Source organism: Oncorhynchus mykiss, chromosome 5 (genome assembly GCF_057628025.1).
Source record: "Oncorhynchus mykiss isolate SJ-2025 chromosome 5, ASM5762802v1, whole genome shotgun sequence".
Taxonomy (NCBI): domain Eukaryota; kingdom Metazoa; phylum Chordata; class Actinopteri; order Salmoniformes; family Salmonidae; genus Oncorhynchus; species Oncorhynchus mykiss.
Window position 1 is genome coordinate 72,413,360 of NC_143026.1, and position 17,067 is coordinate 72,430,426.

Below are 17,067 nucleotides of genomic sequence, written 5' to 3' on the forward strand. Positions count from 1 at the left end.
ATCGGAGTTCCCTTCCCCCACACTCATGTGTTACATTGCTGAATTGTCAATAAGCTCTGATTTTGTTTCTTTATTATTATTATTATGATTTATAAGTTAACATGCGCCTAAATAAATGTTTCCACATATCCAAATCCATTTTGTTTTGCTAGCCAGTTAATGGTGTAACATGCTTATTTGTGTCCATGTGTCACAACAAAGCTTACATTAAAAGCTAGATTTGTGGCTACAAATCTGTTTTCAACCCCTCTGATAAAACTTTTCTAATGGTTTCGCTAAAATGCTTGGCAGTGATGATAATCATCATCATCATCATACATTTAAAGTGGCTAACAAACAACCTTTCACAGCCTGTGAAGTTGTAGACAGGCGTAGGAAGCAAGCTTCTAGTCACCACACGCGCACATATTTACATACACACACATTCATACACATGCGCGCGCGGACACACGCTGACGCTGCCCATCCCCCACCTTTGTGAAATCACCAAAATAAATGTCCGTGACACTGAAACAATTGATCATAACCACCTACAAACAATAGTGTACAATGAATGCGTCTCGTAGTGTATTGTATATGACCTACAATCACGAGAAAAGCCAAGAAAACACTTACTTAAATGCCCAGATTACACAAGGGGTGCCTTCTCTGCTGTGCTCCTTATATGGAATCTCCTCCTCCACCGCTATTTTCTAAAATATAGTCACAATAAAGCGTTATAAGTCTACTCCGAGATGGCAGCTTGGTAGTTAAAATCCCAAATGAGCCATGTGTTTTGATTACATAAGTGTAGCATTTGATAAATCCTTTAAAAAAATTACATTGAAGAGCAATTGGGGTACATTGTGAGGTTGCTTGCTAGTGGAGAAAGAGCCAAACGGTTCACAACCAGCCAACGGCTTCAGACACTGAAACACTGAGGAGGTGACTCTCCAGGCAAAAATGAGGCAGCCAATTCTCTGCAGTTAGGTAGAAACTGGAGGACACAAAAACATTAAAATAAGTGTCGCAGTATAAAGCAGTGCTTTATGTACCTATATACCTGATGTTGTTGAAATAGTCTTTATAGAAAATACACATTAGAGCACTAAACACATTTTTGTCGCAGATGCAGAAATCTCTATAAAAGAATGCTAATATCTACAACATCATGTATCACACACTGGTCTGAAATAGGTGAATTATGTAAAAACATAACAAAAAAACATCTGGTGCATTTTTAAATACCACTGGTGTGTCTTGCCTAAACAGCTAGCTACTAAATCTACAAAAAAAAAATATTTTTGGAAATTAAAGTTGAACGACTTCCCAAAGAAGGGTCTAAACTGCAGTAAAACGGGGTGGCAGTGCCAGGATGATGTAGCACAATGCTAAATTGTTAAGTTAGCTTGCTAGTGAGCTATCAAGTTAACCATCTATTCTTGGAAGCTAAATAGATGTGAATTATGGTAGATGTAAAAATTGGTTTGACCTGTTACAGGCCCAGTGCAGTCAAAAAATATGATAATAATATATAACATAGGAGAATCATCTTTTTTGATATATATATATATATACGTAAACTCAGCAAAAATGTAAACGTCCTCTCACTGTCAACTGTGTTTATTTTCAGCAAACTTAAAATTTGAAAATATTTGTAGATTATTAAGATTAAGATTCAACAATTGAGACATAAACATCTGCAGTCCTCATGCATCCTTGCAGCATGCCTAAGGCATATTCACGGAGATGAGCAGGGACCCTGGGCATCTTTCTTTTGGTGTTTTTCAGTCAGTAGAAAGGCCTCTTTAGTGTCCTAAGTTTTCATAACTGTGACCTTAACTGCCTACCATCTGTAAGCTGTTAGTGTCTTAACGACCGTTCCACAGGTGCATGTTCATTAATTATTTATGGTTCATTTAACAAGCATGGGAAAAAATGTTTAACCCCTTTACAATGAAGATCTGTGAAGTTATTTGGATTTTTATTAATTGCCTTTGAAAGACAGGGTCCTGAAAAAGGGATGTTTTTTTTTGCTGAGTTTATATATTTCCACACTAAGGTTGGAATAATTCTGTGAAATTGTGAAAATTATGATAACACCCTTTAAGTATAAGAGCTGTTTGAAAAGACCGCCTGAAATTTCAGCCTGTTTTGGTGGGATAGTTTTGGCCTGCCTCACAAGGCGGCAAATTAGTTAATACACCAATAAGAAAGAGAGTTCCTAACTTCTCTGCCAATAACAGCAAATTTGCCATTTTCCCCTCCCCACTCAGAACACTCCCAGACAGTCTTCGCTACATGTTTGCTTGAGAAATGGCTAAGAAGCTATTTTTGTTTGTTTTTGATCATTTTAGTTTTTGATAATTTTAATTGAAAACAAACCACACTAAGGTACTTCAGTGTTACCCAGAAATGATTTGACATTGAGATCAAAACAGCTGCATTGGACCTTTAAAACAAGATGGTGCTAATGAACAGATGTTCCAGTCCCAGTTCCACAGAAAAAACTAGCTATGATGATACAAATACACAACAGCAAAAAAATATCCAATGTTAAGAATAATGATGCCTGTCCTGATCTAATTACTCTGGTTATGATCATGTATAAATAACAGTCTAACTAACAAACAATCTAATCTAGGCCTAACCACTGGTTGTTTCTAAAGGCCTACATTGATGTAAGCAGGATCTTTGTTGGATTGTGGCATTATATGATTAGAAATTATTGAACAATATTATTGGCCACTACTAGTGCACACACAGCTAACTAGGTTTTGGGTTCAAAATGCACCGCTACCCTTTAAATACATCAAAAATGGAGACTGTTGAGGGGAGGATGGCTCATAATAATGGAGTCAATGGAATGGTGTCAAAATATTTTGGGGGTTTTCATGTGTTTGATACCATTCATTCACTCCATTCCGGGTATTATTATGATCCATCCTCCCCTCAGAAGCCTCCACCTCAAAAGTGGAGCCTCCACCTCTGAAGTATGTTCAAGAACATTGAAAAACTTTTAGGGAAAAATGTAATTCTGTAGAAACCGTCACACAACTTAGCAAACATTGAATCGAACTGAACGCACCCCAGGTCGGGATAGGGAAAGGATACTCTGTTACACGTGTACAAACTGCAGGGTCTTCCTGTTTCAAGATTGGCTCTCATTCTCATTGGTTGAAAACATGAATAATATTATAATAGTTCACACCCCTCCAACAGATGTTTTTGTTTTTATCATGATACTGTAAAGTAAGAGAGCATGCCTAATATAGTTTGCTGAAATGTAACATGCAACATCTTTAAATGATAGCCCTATTATGCTTAAGGTTTCATGTCACCAACACACTCCCAACCCCTACAAGATTTAGATAAGGAGGATATTCAGATCTCTATTTAGCTTTGTAGGTTGGAATCATAAATCTACATTTTAGTCTTGGGTGAATAGGCCAGTGAGGTGAGGATAGAGAGTAGAGACAAGATAAGAATGAGCTGTTTGAGACAACTCAAAAGCACTGAGGAGGGAGTCTCTGGAAACAAAGCAGGGGAGTGATGAGAGGCAGAGTAGAGTCTGAAGCTCCTCTGGGCAGAGGACTGCCAGTGTAATGCCCATTACGGCACACACCAGGGAGAGACAAGTGAACAGTGGTAGGGAAAAGAGGAGAAGAAGTAAGGCAGTTATTTTCAGACATCTCACCCCTCGCTGGGATCTCAGGAGAAGGCTCTAGCAATAGTCTTCAGGAATCCATGGTCATATCATGATGTGTAAAATACTGTATGATTTGTATTGTTGTATTGCATGATGGTGTGTGTGTGTGTGACAGTGAGATGGAGAGAGAAAACGATCCCCCCTTTTCAATTCAATCAGGCTTTGTTGGCATGGGAAACATGTTTACATTGACAAATCAAGTCAAATAAAGAAGAAACAGAAGTGAGAAGAAACAAAAATCAACATCAACAAAAAAACATTTAAAAAATGTACAGTAAACATTGCACTCAAAGGTTTTAAATGTTAAATTATCAGCTATGTACAGTGTGTTTAACAATGTGCAAATAGTTGTAGTATGAATAGTAGGGGAAGATGAGTAAACAGATAAATATTGGTGGTATTTACAATGTTTGTGATCCACTGGTTGCCCTGTTTTCATGGCAACGGGTCACAAATCTTTCTGCTTTGATTGTACATGCTGTATTTCGCCCAACAGAGTTACATTTTCTCTTTCAACTAATGACGTTTCAGTGCCCTGTTCAATAGATCTATAGCCCCTAGGAGGTCTCCACAACTTTACGTGACCCTGGCCATCTAAACAGCAGAGCCAGTAGATGCCCTTTGCCGAACCCTGACAATGCAAGCCATTGATTACATCCCAACCATCCTTCCCCACTGACAGGGAGACATTTCTTCTCTCTGCCTATAAATTCTGTGTGATGGCACAGAATTAGTATTTGAAATGTCTGCAGCATCTAGATATGCCTGTACATAGCGCAAGGAAATTATATTTACAGGGCAAGGAAAAGTTATTTGAGAATTTCCGGTTTCTAGCAAAGAAGGATTTTGTGTAATACAGCTTTATAACAACTCAGTAATGTAGATACTGTGATATGGTATAATTTGAGTGCAACGTAAATCATTAAGATTGAAACTCCTACTGTAGATAAGTGAATAAATTATTCAGGAGCACAACCAAGTGCTGCTTGAGGTTGCATACTTTTCTTTCAGTCAATAGGCGTGGAGCCTGGGCTGTTCTATTTCTGAATCGATCCAAACCTCTGTACATTAACATTTACAAATGGTAAATCTAACACAGACAGTTAACTGTCCTCCAGAGAGAAGACAGAGGAAACTACATAGCATAGAAGAGAGAAAATGCTCTTATTTGAAACCAAAATAATACAAGTTGGTAATTGTTTATGCAATTTCGATGTAAGCCATCCTGTGAGATCTGCATTAATATCTTTATTTATAGAGATTTCTTTTACATAATATGTAAACAAATGGGTTGTGCTTTTATAGATAAACCAGTTTTTTTGTTTGCAGGTTTTGTAAGTATGCTTCCATGTTGTTTCAGTAATTTGTGAGTTTGACAAATAATAAGTTATTGTACAGTTGCACGTGAACTCACCATCATTGTAAAATCATTGTAAAATAGAGTTAGAAATAACTCAATATCAATTTAGATGGTGTGATTGTATATACATTTCATTTTGATCATAGTGTAACGACCCTGGGTTTATAAGCGCAGGAATCAGAAGTGATCGGACCTTGCATCCACGACACGTGTGCTTGGTCGGTGAGCGCGTTCCTGTAGGCGCGAGGACGTGCCCTCTGAAAGAAGGGAGAACGACCCTGGGTTTATAAGCGAGGAAATCGACTCTGCCGTGCGAGCATGCTTTTGCGGCACCGTCGATAGCGCGCCGGACCTCGGGCTCGACGGTCGATGGTTCGAGACCTGCTCCCTGCTGTTTCATTACAATATGAATACAAACCCGAATCTGATAAGGAATTTATAAAGCACCACATAAATGTGCACAGAATATTTTTTCCTTGTGTGCTGAGGGGTGGGAGAGAAAAGCGTATGTGATCGTCCAACTCCTCTGCTCTTTGCAGTTTGAGTCAGGACTGTGGTTTTGGCAGCAACGGAGAAGCATTTCCTGTGAAACATGTTACGTAATGTGTAATTTAGTATTTCCCCCCTTTTAATACATTTGCACCCTCCTTCGTTTAGCAAAACAGTTTTTGAATTCTACCCTCTGTTTGCTATGAGAGGTTGTAATATGTTATCCATTTCAACATTACCCTCAATTATCTCTGTCGTGACATTCCACTTTGTCCATAATGGCAGCCTCTGCTCCTAGCTATTCTAATTGAGTTCTCATCAGAATACAGGGGAGAGATTATTGTAAACTATTTAAAAGCTGCGCAGCTACTGGGAGAGATTTTGTCTGCGGAAACGAGACTGCAGGATCCCACCCATCCCCCACATTCGCTTGTAAACCCACTTTTGCCTGGCTGGTCACTGACTGCAATAGATAGATTCCACCCCACCCCCTATCCTTTGCTCAGTCATTCAACTTGGAGAGTCAATAACAAGCTGACATCATTGGTTTGTACATTACACTGCTACTTTCATTCTACCCACAATATCTTTAAGATAGGAGCATTTTGGTTGGAGATATAAACCTAATAAGGAGACGTTACATGGGAAATGGTGGAACTAGATAAGAAAGGCACTGTTGGGGGTAGGGTAATACTTTCTCTGGGCCTCAGCCTTCTGTGACTGTGGAAATATCAAATCATATCAAATCAAATCAAATGTTTTTTGCCACATGCTTCGTAAACAACCAGTGTAGACTAACATTGAAATGCTTTCTTACAGGCCCTTCCCAACAATACAGAGAGAAAAAAATGGAATAACAGAAAAATAATAACAGGTGGAGAAAATAAATACACAATGAGTAATGATAACTTGGCTACATACACAGGGTACCAGTGGGGTTACCAGTATCACATAGAGGGTGTTTCTAGGATGGATACTCTATGGGGCTAGAGTGTTTTCACACATTAAACTGATTTCTAGAAAAAAGTTACACAAAGAGTTAGGAATATGTTTAGAACATTTTGGACATAGTGAATCGCTCCTGTCCACTGGGCAGAACAGTTCATTGCAATAATGTGACAATGCCACACAGAAACCACCTATACATTTTAAGTATTTTAATCCACTGTCGCCAAACTGGGCTGAGAGTCGTACACTCTCCTAGAATGTGGTCCCCCCCCCCCCCCCCCCCCCCCCCCAGTGCAGTGCAAGGAGGAAACACATGGTCAACAGAATTCCAATCAACTAGCCAAAGTGGGGCTCTGCATTTCATCCCTCCCCACTGTTTTTTGGGTCCAACTGCCCTCCAGCTGAGGTGGAGCTGGAAAAGCTATATCAAGGGGCCCCAGCAAAGACTCTCCAGAACACCTTTATAGGGGTATGCTTAATCCCTGTCTATTGGAGGCAGTAGAGGGAGTATTATTTTCTCAAATTGGCACCATTCAATTGGAGATACTGTGGTCATCCACATCTCTGTGATCTCTCTTTTTAAATACTCTTTGGCAAGTATTATGCATAAAGATATATGTGATAAAGGTGAGAGGTTGGTAATGGCCATGACTCCGAAGGGGGAGCTCCATTCCAGGCTTTTGTCCAGGGTAAATGTAATTGGGTAGGCTGCTTAGAAAATAACATTGCTCTTGGCAATTTGGACAGCAACAATTAACTGCCTCCACCTGAGCATTATCATGTAACCTTCTCTGGATGTAATCTGAAACTGTGTGTAGAGTATTATTTTAGTTTTTTTATTCCCATGTTTTTTTCACAGCATTGTCCAAACTCCCTACATCGAGCATTATCGTCTAATCTGCAAAACTGAGCAGATTCATTTCAGCTGGTTCTTTTTTTGTTCTCTACAATCGATTCCAATTTTCTCAGCCAAACATAAGGGCATTGTCCCATCTAATGAGAGGAATTGTATGGTGGAAAATGCTCCTACTGAACACATCTGGATTCATACAGTAAGACTATGCTTATTGAAAGCTGATGCCGGTAAAACAATACACCAGTGAAGACAGTCAAATCTTATTAGTCACAATGTTATTAGTCACATGCGCTGCATACAACTGGTATATAGACCTTACAGTGAAATGCTTACTTATGAGCCCCTAACCAACAATGCCGTTTCAAAAAAATATGGATAAGAATAAGAGATACAAGAAACAAGTAATTAAAGAGCAGCAGTAAAATAACAATAGTGAGACGATATACAGGGGGGGTACCGGTACAGGATCAGTGTGTGGGGGCACTGGTTAGTTGAGGTGTTATGTACATGTAGTTAGAGTTATTAAAGTGACTATGCATAGATGACTACAGAGAGTAGCAGTGGTGTGAAAAGGGGGTGGGGACAATTCAAATAGTATGGGTAGCTGATTGACTAGATGTTCAGGAGTCTTATGGCTTGGGGGGTAGAAGCTGTTTAGAAGCATCTTGGACCTAGACTTGGCACCACGGTACCGCTTGCCATGCGGTAGCAGAGAAAACAGTCTATGACTGGGGTGTCTGGGGTCTTTGACAATTTTTAGGGCCTTCCTCTGACACCACCTGGTATAGAGCTCCTGAATGGCAGGAAGCTTGGCCCCAGTGATGTACTGGGCCGTTCGCACTACCCTCTGTAGTGCCTTGCGGTCGGAGGCCGAGCAGTTGCCATACCAGGCAGTGATGCAATCGATGGTGCAGCTGTTGAGGATCTGAGGACCCATGACAAATCTTTTCAGTCTCCTGAGGGGGAATAGGTTTTGTCGTGCCCTCTTCACGACTGTCTTGGTGTGCTTGGACCATGTTAGTTTGTTGGTGATGTGGAAACCATGTGATGTGAACTTTCCTGTAGTCCACAATCATCTCCTTTGTCTTGATCACGTTGAGAGAGAGGTTGTTGTCCTGGCACCACACTGTCAGGTCTCTGACCTCCTCCCTGTAGGCTGTCTCGTCGTTGTCGGTGATCAGGCCCACCACTGTTGTGTCATCAGCAAATTTGATGATGGTGTTGGAGTCATGCCTGGCCGTGCAGTCATGAATGAACAGGGAGTACAGGAGGGGACTGAGCACGTACACCCCTGAAGGGCCCCTGTGTTGAGGATCAGTGTGGTGGATGTGTTGTGTACCTACCCTTACCACCTGGGGGCGGCCCATCAGGAAGTCCAGGATCCAGTTGCAAAGGGAGGTGTTTAGTCACTTGGTCAGCGGATGCTCGCAGTACACGTCCTGGTAATCCGTCTGGCCCTGCAGCCTTGTGAATGTTGACCTGTTTAAAGGTCTTACTCACATCGGCTGCGGAGAGCGTAATCACACAGTCTTCTGGAACAGCTGGTGCTCTCATGCATGTTTCAGTGTTATTTGCCTCAAAGCGAGCATAGAAGTAGTTCAGCTGATCTGGTAGGCTTGTGTCACTGGGAAGCTCTCGGCTGTGCTTCCCTTTGTAGTCTGTAATGGTTTGCAAACCCTGCCACATCCAACGAGCGTCAGAGCCAGTGTAGTATGACTCAATCTTAGTCCTGTATTGACACATTGCCTGTTTGATGGTTTGTCGAAGGGCATAGCGGGATTTCTTATAAGCTTCAGGGTTAGAGTCCCGCTCCTTGAAAGCGGCTAGCAAAACGGTCAGATTTGCCAATTGGAGGGTGAGGGAGAGCTCTGTATGCATCTCTGTGGGTGGAGTATAGGTGGTCCAGAGTTATTTTTCCTCTGGTTGCATATTTAACATGCTGATAGAAATTTGGTAAAATGGATTTAAGTTTCCCTGCATTAAAGTCCCCGGCTACTAGGATGGCCGCCTCTGTGTGAACGTTTTCTTGTTTGCTTATGGGGGAATACAGCTCATTCAATGCTGTCCAGCCTCTGACTGTGGTGGTATGTAAACAGCTACAAAGAATACAGATGAAAACTCTCTTGTGGGAAGTGTGGTCCACAGCTTATCATGAGATACTCTACCTCAGGCGAGCAATAGCTCAAGACTTGATATCGTGCACAAGCTGTTGTTTACAAAAATACATAGACCGTCGCCTCTTATCTTACCAGACGCCGCTGTTCTATCCTGCCGTTACATCGTATAACCAGACAGCCGTATGTTGATATTGTCGTCGTTCAGCCACGACTCTATGAAGCATTACAGTTTTTAATGTCCCTTTGGTAGTTCAATCTTCCGTGTAACTCGGCAATTTAATTTTCCAAAGATTGCACATTTGCTAGCAGAATGGAGGGAAGTGGGGGTTTATTCGTTAGCCTATGAATTCTCAGAAGGCAGCCCATCCTTCGGCCCCTCTTTCTACACCTCCTCTTCACACAGTTCACGGGGATTGGGGCCTGTTCCCGAGGAAGCAGTATATCCTTTGCGTCGGGCTCGTTAGTCATGCCAGGAAAAAAAGGATTCTGCTAGTCCATGGTGAGTAATCACAGTTCTAATGTCTAGAAGTTATTTTTGGTCATAAGAGACGGTACTGGCAACATTTAGTACCAGATAAGTTACAAACAACACAAATAAACTGTAACGATCTTCGTCTTCATCGGATGAGGAGTAGGAAGGATCGGACCAAAACACAGCGTGGTAAGTGTCCATGATTATTTATTATTTATAAATAACAAAGTGAATGTAAGAAATGAAAATTGAAACAGTCCTGAAAAGTGAAAACAAAAACAGGTAACAACTACCCACAAAACACCAGGTGGGAAAAGGCTACCTAAGTATGGTTCTCAATCAGAGACAACGATAGCCTCTGATTGGGAACCATACCAGGCCAAACACATAGAAAAGAAAACATAGAACAACAACATAGAATGCCCACCCCAACTCAGGCCCCGACCAAAACAAAATAGAGACATAAAAAAGGAACTAAGGTCAGGGCGTGACATAAACAAACAAAAAAACACAATCGGCTGGGGGCGCGTAAAACGTCTGCCTTCTTCTCCAGTGCCATCTTATAACAGAGTGCGCATAAAAATGTGACTTCCCTCAGGATCAATGTAGATCCCTTCACCATTTATGCTTTAGCTTCTGTAACAATTGCAAGTCTCCTTGACAAAGATGTAGGATGTAGTCTTCGACTAGGTTCAGTAAATCATGCCATTTCGACCATTAATCAAATAATAGGCATTCCGTGTACCGTTTGTTGATGTGAGGACAAAAATTGAGTTTTGTGACAGTAGCCTAATTGGTGCCACTATTATACAGAATCGTATATAAAATGCATTGTGACCAGCTCAGGCTGCTTCTGAAACTGCCATTACTATAATGTACAAACAGGAAGTGTCAGTGTGTCATTTAATGGGATGTCTTGTGATAAGATATTTAATGGGATGTCTTGTGATAAGACAGGGAAAGATAAACAACAAAACAAGCATGAAGGACATTAAGTGCAGTAAGAAGGAGTGTATATGTATGTATGTTTGTATGCGTGTATGTATGTATGTATTTATGCATGTATGTATGTTTGTATGCATGTATGTTTGTATGCATGTATGTTTGTATGCATGTATGTATGTGAGTGTAAGAGTATTAACTAGGATAGTACAGGTCAGAGAAGACTGCTTTCACTTGTGTTTTTCCATGCATGACATCATTCCCATGAAGGTCAGGGGGTCAGTGGCCTTCCAACCCTAACCCTTTTCCTATTCTTAACCAAATTCTCCTAACCTGCTACATTAATTAGCCAAACCTGCTGTGTAAATTCTCCTAAACCTGCTACGAAAAGTCAAATCTGACAAAAGCTGTATCCCATCTAGTCACTACCATCTGGATTGGGATTGGATAGTGGGGACTGAAAGAGTGTGTGGTTGGCTGAGGATAGAGAATGAGAATTGAGAGGAAGATCGTGGTTAGCTGGCTGCCAGACAGGCCAGTAATGAGGAGAAGTAGCCTCTGGACTGAAGCAACACTTAAAGAACTTATAAGCGAGCACACAAATACCACAACATACACAAGTAAACACTCAAACAATAGACGCTTATCTAACACACAGTGGCAGGGTAAGAAATCCTATGGGAGAAAAATAACTGTTGCAAACTCATAGAAACACGTAGGTAACACAAATACACAATTCTGATAACTACAGATGACCTTTGCCGCCTTCCTGTGAATTCAGCCCAGAGTTCTTTATTTTACAGCCATTCATATGGTGTTGAGCTTGCTGAGAGAGCAAAATTAAGGTAATTTCATGGTTGGGCCGATCCAGACAAGTTGCTGTTTGCATTCTTTAGTGCGGTGGTGGGAGAAACACCCTTTGATAAATAGAGACTGCTGTGTGTTTGAGAGGCGTTTAGAAAAATGAAGCAGAGAGAGAATACATTATATTCACACTGTAGAGCAAAACACTGGCGACTGAGAAAAACACCAACTAAAAGGATGCTGACCAACACACTTTAGCGTCAACCCCATGTTCCAGCACATACGGAGACTTTTAATAACTCAGTTACATGACAATCGTTCTAGACCTCAGTACTTGAGTGTGATCAGCATTGGCTCAGTCTATCAAACTAAGTCTACCCAGATGGTATTTTTGCATTGACCTAGTTTAGTATGAGCTGAAAAGCATTTAAGCTCCCTTGTGGCTTCCCAATTAAATATTGTGATGTGGATGTTTTTATTCCTAGCATAAAGAGCTGACTGTTATGTGCCTGTGATGAAGACACACGGCAACGAGAGGAGGGCTAGAGAGAGGGGTCGGAAGAGAAACCTTTATTTCTCACAAATGATTTGTGAATCTTAAACATGCATTTTGAGCATAATTAACACTTGGTGCCCAAGTCAAAAAGTCAGAGAGCATTTTCTGTGGTCTTAGGACTGGTGTTCTGGTCAATAACACTGCCTCAGAGCATGAGGGATGGCTGAAAACGATTCCCAAAGATAAACCTGCTAGCTACAGGCTAAGGAAGAAATCTAGCTCTAAATCACTTGGAACATTTGGCATAGAGCAACATTTCATAAACATCTTCCAGGAAGGAAGGCAATATACAACTCTCTCATTCTTACAGATGTTTTGTTAGCTAACATTACTGAATCTGTTAACAAAGAATCATGGACTTTCTGCTTCATATCAATCAGAGATAGAACTGGTAGGATGGTCTGTGTTGTGGAAGCAAACACCATAATGCGGGCTGAGGTATTTACATGTCTCTTCCACTGCACGGGTTCCACATCACCCATGGCAATGATCGTCATCTTGGATCCTCTGTTGACAGGAACGGGACATTTAGGCTTTTCGCTCTGTATTCAAGGTGGATAAATATACCACCAACATGTCAGCATAGAAACCCCCAGTCCTTCCTCCTGGTCTAAGCAAAGTGCCTGCCACAGTGAGCTACCTCAGAGGATTGCCTAGTGTTGATATATACTGGTCTGAAAGGAAACTGGGCGTTGCTTATCTTCATGGTGCGGTGGAGATGAAAGTGTTACAATAGAAACATCCCCTGCAGAGTTGTAAGGCTGGAGCATCAAACAAGAAGCGACAGTCTCTCACATGTCAGCAGCCTCTTCCAGGCTGCAACACAGGCACAAGGCAACAGAGGAGTAGACACAGACAAACAATTCAGGCAGCAAACATGAAATAAAATATTTAGAAGGCTGATTGGGGCCACCATAAAATGTATGGTATTATTGGGCATGGGAATCCCACTCCATTGTACAGTATGTGTGCATATTTTAAACAAATGTAAAATATGACTACTATGAATGGGCCAGTTACTACATTGTCCTCAACCATGGAATTCATAATGGATCTGGTGTTGGTATGTCTGCACAACAGGTAAGACACAATGAGATGAAAGTGTACTTCTGTGTCGTGTTTCATGAGAGGACCAAAGGAAAAACTCATAGGAATGTCTGCTTCTCCATTTGTCATACAACTAAGCTCACAAGTGCCTCAAACCAGCTCTCCCCAGCTGCAGCACTCAACATTGGATTTGAAGAGCTAGGGAGAGACATAACGGTTTCAAGAGCTATGGAGAGAGAGGCCAGCAGTATAGCAGCAAACGTCTGTAGCGGAATTAAGCTTCAACGATTGTTTTGTTTGTTTCCTCAGCTCAGACAGTAGAAAATATCTTCTGTCTTTCTCTGACTCTAGGGAGGCGTGATTGCCTGCAGCAAGTTTGAATTCTGTGTCTGGGTGCAATTAGTGTAGACGTCAGGCTGGGTTAATGGATTGTAATTAAATCCATATTTCTGGCATCGCTCTGTGATGCTTTAATATCGCAGCCCATGGTAACGATGTAACCGAAACATTTTTATTTTGGACCTACATTTAAAATCGTTTACTTGTATGATTTATTTATTATTAGGTTCTCATCACAGTACCATAAAGGACATGGAAATAAACTAAATGTGTATCATTGCAGAAAACCATAAGCAAGCGAGAGAGAGAGATATAGGTTCACAGAGAGAATTCAGCAGGGGTTTTGCTTGTGTATTGCTTTATCCTTTGCATCTATGCATTTCTACATAATTAAACCCCAGTGCCGCATGAAGCTGTGCACATTATTATACTGTCCACTTTTTCCCAACACCAAGGAGGGCACAGAGGGAACAAGCTGCACTATTCCACTTAAAGTGGACAGGTCGTTTTGATATGAAACCACACAGTGAAATGTGCAAGAAAAACACCTGACATTGTGTTATTCTTAACTGAGTACACTGACTTGGCTTTTACCGTGAATGCAGAGCAATGCCTTGAGCGCAGCTCTGAATCGAGCTCTAAGCTTTCAGACGTTCCTGATGGCATTGTAACCATCTGTCATGGTTACATCTGTTATGGTTACACCTCATATTTTACTGAAGCTGGGCAATTTTAAATTGTATTCAAGCTTCAATATTACATAATCCAATCAATCTTTAATTTTGTCTGCAGAAATGTCTAAAACAAATGATTGAGGATTTGCTATGTGCCTGCGTCGTGTAGCATTCATACAATACAAAGGTTTATGTTGGTCATTGCACAGCATAAAATGAGATATCTTCTGGGAGGAAGTCCTGGAATGTTCACAGCGCAATATTTTTGTTCAGTATGTGGAATGGGTGTAACTGATTGAGATGTGCCAAGCTTCCTGTGGCCTGATGCAAGATTTAACAAGAAAAACATGTTTTCCCAGAAAGCACTAGAGCTAACCTAAGAGTTCAAGCCTTCATAAATTGTAGCTTGTTTAAAGTGGAGCTGATAATCCATACACATTTTACAGAAAACTACCTCACCATTTTTATAATATTGATGTTTGTTTGCGTTTAGGTTGATTCTAAGGCTAGTTATACACAAGACACCCTGCTACTAACACCCTTACCTATTATTATCCATAACAGTTTGAACCATAACTTACAGGGCCTCCATTTGTAAAGCATACTTTTACCCGTATCCTTAACTTGAGTGCAATTTAACTTCCACTGTTTCTGTCTTCCTATTCGGTCTTGAATATTGATATACAGTACATGGCTCTTCACAAGATGACTTGGATGGGATTCTGTGTGGAAATAAGGACAATCACAACAAGTCTGTTTTGACAAAGGTTTGATAATACCAAATGCATTGAGTATATGTACCTCACACAATGGATCCCTATTGCCTCCCTCCCTCATCCAGTTTCAAACCTCTCTCACAGTCACAGTACAGAAGAGTGAGAGCTGCAGAAAGTGGGTTACAACACTGTTTTCAATTACTGCAGTATGGGTGAGAGGGAGAGAGATGGAGAGAGAAAGAAAAGGAGATGGATAGAGGGTGAGAATGAGAGAGAGAGAATGAATGCACAACATCTGCTCCTCTTTATCTGCTTGAAATGTCATCCTGATAAATGTCAGCTTTTTAGTACCAAAGAGAAGCAATATTATATATTTACCACAATCAGAAGATGTAAAGGATTGTGTTGTCTTCTTGAGCTATCTGTGAAAATATATTGTCTTACACATTATTACATCAACTCACTTTCGGTTACATTTTTTGTAGATGCCCCATTGGTTATTTTAGCCAAATCAGTTGTACAGTCTTCCTGTTAGCTATAGGTGAATGGCACAATAGCTCTCTGCATTGTTGTGCCGATAACATTTCTGTAAATAGCTAGTCCTACATTATATTGTTCTGGGTTTTATATCACGTGTGGTCAACACACTTTTGTAAGACTCTCTTCAAATGAGCACCCTGATACAAGCTCTAATACAGTAGCTGCTACAGGCAACCCCACACAGCACAACCACCTTAGCTGACCCTACCTCCTGTGACTCACACCTGCTCAAACCAGTTTGCACCCTGTTATACTGTGGCTCTGTAGGAATGCATAAAAATGCACATTGGCTGCAAAAAGGCTTATAATGATTTCCATATATCTGATTCTGCCCCTCACACAACAGCCACCTGCCTTGCTGCCTTCTACAGGATCCTGTTGGGTCATTTCTGGATGAGTTTCTATTGTCACATCAGAAAATAGAGAATCCATGCATCATACTAAACTGTTTTTGTTTTTTCTGTCTTCCTACTTCTAGGAGAACAAGAGCTCATGGTGATGATGATGGTTTATTGCTTATGGAATGGGCCTTAGACCTTTGAAATTCCTGAGGCCAGCTCCCCCTTAACACTGTTTGACATGTTTGACATCACAAACTGCTAAAGTAATGGGGAGCAATGGGAATAACTGAATAGCTGTGTGCTTCTGCCAGAGATAAAAAAAACTTTGTGGCAGGAAATATGCCTCATTCTTCTTCTTCTGCTTCTTTTTAATGCCAAAGACACACCAGGGCCCGTTTCCACAAAGCGTCTCAGACACTTTGTTCTGCTCAGAGTTTGTCTGCGTAGTGTCTTAACATAATTTTAAAACCTCCTCTGAGCTCAAAGTAGGTTTTAACAGAATTTACAGGACCTTTGCTGAAATGATTTGTGGATATGTGCCCAGATGGCTTTCCTGAAGTGTTGAGGGTTCCTGAATAGTCCAGTCTAAGTCCTGACTGAAATCTGCTTGAAAATCAGAGACAAGGTTTTAATATTTCTGTCCATCAATGACTCCCAACCAAATTTAATGATCTTTAACAATTTTCTACAAGAACAATGGATATAGAGTGCCTCTGGAAAGTATTCAGACCTCTTGACTTTTTCCACATTTAGGTAGGTTACAGCCTTATTCTAAAACGTATGAAATAGTTTTTTTCCTTCATCAATCTACACAAAATACCTCATAATGAGAAAGCAAAAACAGTTAAAAAAAAAACATTTTATAGCTTCTCCCATTCTTCTCTGCAGATCCTCTCAAGCTCTGTCAGGTTGGACGGGGAGCGTTCCTGCACAGCTATTTTCAGGTCTCTCCAGAGATGTTCGATCGGGTTTAAGTCCGGGCTCTGGCTGGGCCACTCAAGAACATTCAGAGACTTGTCCCGAAGCCACTCCTGCGTTGTCTTGGCTGTGTGCTTAGGGTTTTACCTGGTTGGAAGGTGAACTTTCGCCCCAGTCTGAGGTCCTGAGCGTTCTGGAGCAGGTTTTCATCAAGGATCTCTCTGTACTTTGCTCTGTTCATCTTTGCTTCAATCCTGACT

The 17,067-nt window shown here is 41.0% G+C and overlaps 1 protein-coding gene across 7 annotated transcripts in view; it reads right to left on the reverse strand.

Annotated features, from left to right (window-relative positions):
- The window catches only part of tbl1xr1a (TBL1X/Y related 1a), a 118,686-nt gene that overhangs the window by 29,097 nt on the left and 72,522 nt on the right, over positions 1-17,067 (reverse strand). For 4 of the 7 annotated variants that reach the window (XM_090235792.1, XM_021604129.3, XM_090235790.1 and 1 more), the window contains exons 1-2: positions 822-976; positions 616-692 (exon numbers count right to left, since the gene is read on the reverse strand). The exons of 2 other annotated variants lie outside the window; for them this stretch is intronic. The gene's annotated coding sequence lies outside the window, so the exon portion shown is untranslated. Of the gene's footprint in view, positions 1-615; positions 977-17,067 lie in introns of those variants that run through there. One more of the 7 variants, XM_036978258.2, reaches the window with a different exon arrangement.